This window comes from Chiloscyllium plagiosum, unplaced genomic scaffold (assembly GCF_037043375.1).
Source record: "Chiloscyllium plagiosum isolate Xiang-an unplaced genomic scaffold, Cpla_swu_hap1 HiC_scaffold_13, whole genome shotgun sequence".
NCBI classification, from domain to species: Eukaryota; Metazoa; Chordata; class Chondrichthyes; order Orectolobiformes; family Hemiscylliidae; genus Chiloscyllium; species Chiloscyllium plagiosum.
The window spans coordinates 34047485-34056046 of NW_028270151.1; the positions used below are offsets into that span (position 1 = coordinate 34047485).

At 37.5% G+C, this 8562-nt stretch overlaps 1 long non-coding RNA gene across 1 annotated transcript; it reads right to left on the bottom strand.

Annotated features, from left to right (window-relative positions):
• Window positions 1–517: 517 nt before the first annotated feature.
• LOC148148296 (uncharacterized) lies at window positions 518–2460 on the bottom strand. Its single transcript, XR_015759165.1, has 3 exons — window positions 2398–2460; window positions 1727–1819; window positions 518–616 (listed from the first exon to the last, which is right to left on the bottom strand). It is a non-coding gene; the product is annotated as an uncharacterized LOC148148296 (long non-coding RNA).
• Between the last annotated feature and the right edge of the window lie 6102 nt (window positions 2461–8562).

The window sequence follows — 8562 nt, forward strand, 5'->3', positions numbered from 1 at the left end:
CACATCAAAAGATAATGATCATTTTTATGGGATGAATAAAGCATGACAAACAAAAAAGTATTTAATCACTTCAGAGTATCCACCTCATCACAATAATAATGTTTGCAAAACACATTTTATGAGTAGATGAAAAATTTTTGAAAAAAATGTTAGTTTTATCATTTCAGAAAGCAGGAAATTGGTTCAATTTCATTATTCATTGCTCAGGGCAACAGTAATGACCTTTGTTTGGAAAATGCTTTATTGTAGGTGATAGCATGATCATTTTTAATTGTTTATTCCATAATATTGGCTGGATGGCTAGGTTACCAGGGAATGTAATGCCAACAGCGCCGGTTCAATGCGTAGTCTGGCTGAGATTACGATGACAGTCTCATCTTCTTCAACTCTCCCCTCGTTTGTTGGATGGTGCTAATCAACACTCATCTGTCTGCAAAGAGCGTGCAGCACTATGCTCTGCTGAACCTACAGCAAATTTAACTGGACTGCTCAATGGCTGGATTGTAATAAATCCTACCTGTTGTTTCTGGTGTTGTGGAAGCTGTCGAAATAATCTCAGAGGTGGTTGCCCCTGTGGAACTGCTTCCTTCAGAGGTCCCAGAAGATGTTACATATTCTAAGAATGAAACATCAGTGAAACACTATAAGGCATCCTGTATTCATAAATAGTGAAAAAATACAAGAAACACTTCACTGAATTCAACACAAACTAATCTATGGGTGGCATGGTGGCTCAGTGGTTAGCACTGCAGCCCCAGGGTCCAGGTTCGACCCCAGCTGCGGGTGACTGTCTGCATGGAGTTTGCACATTCTCCTCGTGACTGCGTCGGTTTCCTCCCACAGTCCAAAGATGGGCAGGTCTGGTGAATTGGCAATGCTAAATTCGCCTTAGAATCAGGTGCATTAGTCAAGGGGAAATGGGTCAGGGTGGGTTGCACTTCGGAGGGTCGAGGTAGACTGGTTGGGCTGAAAGGCCTGTTTCCAACTGTAGCGAATCTGATCTGATTACTTTACTCTTGCATACTTAAATTCTGCAGCATCAGATGTGAGTGAGCTGGTTTGCTACAGCCAGGTCTTCCATGATCAGGAAAGGCCTGGATGAAGTTTCAATATATTTCAAGCATTTCACGAAAGTAATCTGTTATGAGACAATATTTATCCAATATTAAGCAGGATAAGAATACCTCAGTGTGAGAAACACTGTTATGAGCAGCAAGTGTCAATAGAAAAAGTATTGGTAGTTCTTTGTAAGAAACATCATCAGAGGACTGGTGTATGACTTCCAATTTATGCCATTAAGAAATTAAATGAAACTTGCACATCTAAGGAGTTACCAAATGTCTTCAAATTTTAGTGTATGGCAATAATATTTATTGAGAAGAGATGTTCTGAGAAATTAAATTGAAAGACAATTAACCATGAACGTCTGAAAATAAATGAATATTTTCCCATTTAGAAAGAAAAGCAGAAATTGCCAAAAACATTAGCAGGTCTGACAGCATCTGTGGAGAGAAAGCATCATTAATGTTTCAAGTCCTGTGATCCTTCTTCAGAACTCAATGTTTTCCAACAGTTTCTGTTTTTGTATCCGACAAATCAGCGTCTGCAGTTCTTTTGCTTTTAGCTCTACCATTTAGTCATTGTCAACTGCACTGTCAGTGTAGGAATTAACTGTGGCATGTTTTAAAGTGATTTGTCAGAACAACCTGTGAACCTGCAGTTTTACCTGTTGAGAATGATGTGGTCTCAGATGTGGTTATAGTTGTAGATGGTTCTGTTGAAGTAGTTTCCTCAGATGTTGAAGGTGAAGATGATGGAGCTGTTGATGTTCAATCAGAGAACAAAAGCAATTATTCAGTTTCATAGTCAGACCAAATGATAATGATCACTTCAATGGGTTAATAAAACATAACAAACATAAAAATATTTAATCACTTCATATTATCACCTGATCGCAATAATAAAGTTTACACATGCATTTTATGAATACACGCAGAACTGTTTTAAAAAAATGTTAATTTTGCCATTGCAGAAAGCAGGAAATTGTTTGAGGTTCATTCTTAATTACTTAGGTCAACTGTAATGACCATTATTTGGATTTTGCTTTATGATAGAAGATAATATTATCATTTTTAATTTGTTTATTCCGTAATGTTGGCTGGATAGCTAGGTTATGATGGAATGTGATGCCAACGGCACCAGTTCAATTCCTCGTCTGGCTGAGATTACGATGACGGTCTCGTCTTCTTCAACTCTCCCCTCGTTTGTCGGATGGTGCTACACAAATGAGACTAACCAACACTCATCTGTCTGCAAAGAAGGTGCAGCACCATGGTCTGCTGGACATACAGTAAATTTAACTATACTGCTTGATGGCTGGATTGTAATAAATCCTACCTGTTGTTTCTGGTGTGGTGGAAGCTGTCGAAGTAATCTCAGAGGTAATTGGCCCTGTGGAAGTGCTTCCTTCAGAGGTCCCGGAAGATGTCACATATTCTAAGAATGAAACATCAATGAAACACTACAAGGCATCCTGTATTCATAAATAGTGAAACATTACAAGAAACACTTCACTGAATTCAACTCAAACCGATTGATGACTTTATTCTTGCACACATAAATTCTGCAGCATCTGATGTGAGTGAGCTGGTTTGCTAGAACCGGGTCTTCCATGATCAGGAAAGGTCTGTATGAATTTCCAGTATATTTCAAGCATTTCATGAAAGTAATCTGTTTTGTGACGATATTTATCCATTATTAAGCAGGATAAGAATATCTCTGTGTGAGAAACACTGTAATTAGCACTGTCAATAGAAGAAGTGATTGGTAGTTCTTTGTAAGAAACATCATCAGAGGGCTGGTGTATGACTTCCAATGTATGCCATTAGGAAACTAAATGAAACTTGCACATCTAAGGAGATACCAAATGTCTTCAAATTTTAGTGTATGGCAATAATATTTATTGAGAAGAGATATTCTGAGAAATTGAATTGAAAGATAACGATGAGCCATGAAATTCTGAAAATAAATGAATATTTTCCCATTTAGAAAGAAAAGCAGAAATTGCCAAAAACATTCAGCAGGTCTGACAGCATCTGTGGAGAGAAAGCATCATTAATGTTTCAAGTCTGTGATCCTTCTTCAGAACTCAATGTTTTCCAACAGTTTCTGTTTTTGTTTTCGACATATTGGCATCTGCAGTTCTTTTGCTTTCAGCTCTCCCATGTAGTCATTGTCGACTGCACTGTCAGTGTAGGAATTAACTGTGGCATTTTTTAAAGTGATTTGTCAGAACGACCTTTGAACCTGCTGTTTTACCTGTTGAGAATGATGTGGTCTCAGATGTGGTTATAGTTGTAGATGGTTCTGTTGAAGTAGTTTCCTCAGATGTTGAAGGTGAAGATGATGGAGCTGTTGATGTTCAATCAGAGAACAAAAGCAATTATTCAGTTTCATAGTCAGACCAAATGATAATGATCACTTCAATGGATTATAAAACATAACAAACATAAAAATATTTAATCACTTCATATTATCACCTGATTGCAATAATAAAGTTTGCACATGCATTTTATGAATACACGCAGGACATTTAAAAAAAAATGTTAATTTTGCCATTGCAGAAAGCAGGAAATTGTTTGATGTTCATTATTAATTACTCAGGTTAATAGTAATGACCATTATTTGGATTTTACTTTATAATAGAAGATAATATTATCATTTTTAATTTGTTTATTCCATAATGTTGGTTGGATGGCTAGGTTATGATGGAATGTGATGCCAATGGCACCAGTTTACTTTCTAGTCTGGCTGAGATTACGATGACGGTCTCGTCTTCTTCAACTCTCTCCTCGTTTGTCGGATGGTGCTACACAAATGAGACTAACCAACACTCATCTGTCTGCAAAGAAGGTGCAGCACCATGGTCTGCTGGACATACAGTAAATTTAACTATACTGCTTGATGGCTGGATTGTAATAAATCCTACCTGTTGTTTCTGGTGTTGTGGAAGCTGTCGAAGTAATCTCAGAGGTAGTTGGCCCTGTGGAAGTGCTTCCTTCAGAGGTCCCAGAAGATGTCACATATTCTAAGAATGAAACATCAATGAAACACTACAAGGCATCCTGTATTCATAAATAGTGAAACATTACAAGAAACACTACACTGAATTCGACTCAAACCGATTGATGACTTTGTTCTGACACACTTAAATTCTACAGCAGCTGATGTGAGTGAGCTGGTTTGCTACAGCCAGGTCTTCCATGATCAGGAAAGGTTTGTATAAATTTCTAATATATTTCAAGCATGTCATGAAAGTAATCTGTTATGTGACGATATTTATCCAATATTAAGCTGGATAAGAATATCTCTGTGTGAGAAACACTGTAAATAGCACTGTCAATAGAAGAAGTGTTGGTAGTTCTTTGTAAGAAACATCATCAGAGGGCTGGTGTATGACTTCCAATTTATGCCATTAGGAAACTAAATGAAACTTGCACATCTAAGGAGATACCAAATGTCTTCAAATTTTAGTGTGTGGTATTAATATTTATTGAGAAGAGATATTCTGAGAAATTTAATTGAAAGACAACGATTAGCCATGAAATTCTGAAAATAAATGAATATTTTCCCATTTAGAAAGAAAAGCAGAAATTGCCAAAAACATTCAGCAGGTCTGACAGCATCTGTGCATAGAAAGCATCATTAATGTTTCAAGTCCTGTGACCCTTCTTCAGAACTCAATGTTTTCCAACAGTTTCTGTTTTTGATTCCGACAAATCAGCATCTGCAGTTCTTTTGCTTTCAGCTCTCCCATTTAGTCATTGTCGACTGCACAGTCAGTGTAGGAATTAACTGTGGCATTTTTTAAAGTGATTTGTCAGAACGACCTTTGAACCTGCTGTTTTACCTGTTGAGGATGATGTGGTCTCAGATGTGGTTATAGTTGTAGATGGTTCTGTTGAAGTAGTTTCCTCAGATGTTGAAGGTGAAGATGATGGAGCTGTTGATGTTCAATCAGAGAACAAAAGCAATTATTCAGTTTCATAGTCAGGCCAAATGATAATGTTTACTTCAATGGAATAACCAAGACGAAAATATTTAATCACTTCATATTGTCACCTGATCGCAATAATAAAATTTGCATACACATTTTATGAATAGATTAGATTAGATTACTTACAGTGTGGAAACACGCCATTTGGCCCAACAAGTTCACACCGACCCGCTGAAGCGCAACTCACCCACAACCATTTACTACATTTACCCCTTCATCTAACACTATGGGCAATTTAGCATGGCCAATTCACCTAACCTGCACATCTTTGGACTGTGGGAGGAAACCGGAGCACCTGGAGGAAATCCACGCAGACATGGGGAGAATGTGCAAACTCCACACAGTCATTCGCCTGAGGCGAGAATTGAACGCGGGTCTCTGGCGCTGTGAGGCAGCAGTGCTAACCACTGTGCCACCATGCCACCATGCTGCCAACAACTTTAACCTGCGGCTGGGCAAACTGCAACTCGCACCAATGGGATTTGAACCCACGCCTCCGTAGAGACTGGAGCCTAAATCCAGCGTCTTAGACCGCTCGGCCACACTACCTGACTACGCAGGAATTTTTAAAAAATGTTAATTTTGCCATTGCAGAGAGCAGCAAATTGATTGAAATTCATTATTAATTACTTAGGTCAACAGTAATGATCATTGTTGGGATTTTGTTTTCTGATAGGAGATAACATTATCATTTTTAATTTGTTTATTCCATAATGTTGACTGGATGGCCAGTTTGCCATGGAATGTTTGATACCAACGGCACCAGTTCCATTCCTAGACTGGCTGAGATTACGATGAAGGAATCACTTTCTTCAACTCTCCTCTCGTTTGTTCGATGGTGCTACACAAATGAAGTTAACCAACATTCATCTGTCTGCAAAGAGTGGCAGCACCATGGTCTGCTGGATGTACGGTAAATTTAACTGTACTGCTTGATGGCTGGATTGTAATAAATCCTACCTGTTGTTTCTGGTGTTGTGGAAAATGTCGAAGTAATCTCAGAGGTGGTTGCCCCTGTGGAAGTACTTCCTTCTGAGGTCCCGGAAGATGTCACATATTCTAAGAATTATATATCAATGGAACAGGGTAAGTCTCCCCGTATTCATAAATAGTAAAAGGTTAAAAGAAACACTTCACTCAATTCATCTCAAACTGATTGATTACCTTCTTCGTGCACACAAACATTCGACAAAATCTGATCTGAGTGAGCTGGTTTGCTACAGCCAGATCTTCCATGATCAGGAAGGGCTTGCAGGAATTTCCAATACATTTCAAGCATTTTGTGATACTAATCTGTTGTGACATTATATTTATCCATTATTAAGCAGGATGAGAATATCTCTGTGTGAGCAGCACTGTCATTAGCAACAAATGTCAATGTAAGAAGTGATTGGTAGTTCTGTGTAATTAAGATCACTTCAATGGGTTAATAAAACATAACAAACTTAAAAAATTTAATTCCCTCATATTATCACTTGATCACAATAATAAAGTTTCCACATGTATTTTATTAATACACGCAGGACATATTAAAAAAAAAAGTTAATTTTGCTATTGCAGAAAGCATAAAATTGGTTGAAGTTCATTATTAGTTACTTAGGGCAACAGTAATGACCATTATTTGGATTTTGCTTTATGATAGGAGATAACATTATCATTTTTAATTTGTTTATTCCATAATGGATGGCTAGTTTTCCATGGAATGTGATGCCAACAGCACCAGTTCATTCCCAGTCTGGCTGAGATTACGATGTCAGACTTGTCTTCTTCAACTCTCCCCTCATTTGTCTGTAAAGAGCGTGCAGCACAATGGTCTGCTGGACCTACTGTAATTTAACTGTATTGCTTGCTGGTTGGATTGTAATAAATCCTACCTGTTGTTTCTGGTGTTGTGGAAGCTGTCGAAGTAATCTCAGAGGTGATTGGCCCTGTGGAAGTGCTTCCTTCAGAGGTCCCAGAAGATGTCACATATTCTAAGAATGAAACATCAATGAAACACTACAAGGCATCCTGTATTCATAAATAGTGAAACATTACAAGAAACAATACACTGAATTCAACTCAAACCGATTGATGACTTTATTCTTGCACACATAAATTCTACAGCATCTGATGTGAGTGAGCTGGTTTCTTACAACCGGGTCTTCCATGATCAGGAAAGGCCTGTATGAATTTCCAGTATATTTCAAGCATGTCATGAAAGTAATCAGTTATGTGATGATATTTATCCATTATTAAGCAGGATAAGAATATCTCTGTGTGAGAAACACGGTAAATAGCACTGTCAATAGAAGAAGTGTTGGTAGTTCTTTGTAAGAAACATCATCAGAGGGCTGGTGTATGACTTCCAGTTTATGCCATTAGGAAACTAAATGAAACTCGCATATCTAAGGAGATAACAAATGTCTTCAAATTTTAGTGTATGGCGTTAATATTTATTGAGAAGAGATATTCTGAGAAATTAAATTGAAAGACAACAATTAGCGATGAAATTCTGAAAATAAATGAATATTTTCCCATTTAGAAAGAAAAGCAGAAATTGGCAAAAACATTCAGCAGGTCTGACAGCATCTGTGGAGAGAAAGCATCATTAATGTTTCAAGTCCTGTGACCCTTCTTCAGAACTCAATGTTTTCCAACAGTTTCTGTTTTTGTTTTCGACATATTGGCATCTGCAGTTCTTTTGCTTTCAGCTCTCCCATTTAGTCATTGTCGACTGCACTGTCAGTGTAGGAATTAACTGTGGCATGTTTTAAAGTGATTTGTCAGAACGACCTTTGAACCTGCTGTTTTACCTGTTGAGAATGATGTGGTCTCAGATGTGGTTATAGTTGTAGATGGTTCTGTTGAAGTAGTTTCCTCAGATGTTGAAGGTGGAGATGATGGAGCTGTTGATGTTCAATCAGAGAACAAAAGCAATTATTCAGTTTCATAGTCAGGCCAAATGATAATGATCACTTCAATGGGTAATAAAACATAACAAACATAAAAATATTTAATCACTTCATATTATCACCTGATCGCAATAATAAAGTTTGCACATGCATTTTATGAATACATGCAGGACTTTTAAAAAAAAATGTTAATTTTGCCATTGCAGAAAGCAGGAAATTGTTTGATGTTCATTATTAATTACTTAGGTTAACAGTAATGACCATTATTTGGATTTTACTTTATGATAGAAGATAATATTATCATTTTTAATTTGTTTATTCCATAATGTTGGCTGGATGGCTAGGTTATGATGGAATATGATGCCAACGGCACCAGTTTACTTCCTAGTCTGCCTGAGATTACGATGACGGTCTCGTCTTCGTCAACACTCCCCTCGTTTGTCGGATGGTGCTACACAAATGAGACTAACCAACATTCATCTATCTGCAAAGAAGGTGCAGCACAATGGTCTGCTGGACATACTGTAAATTTAACTATACTGCTTGCTGGCTGGATTGTAATAAATCCTACCTGTTTTTTCTGGTGTGGTGGAAGCTGTCGAAGTAATCTCA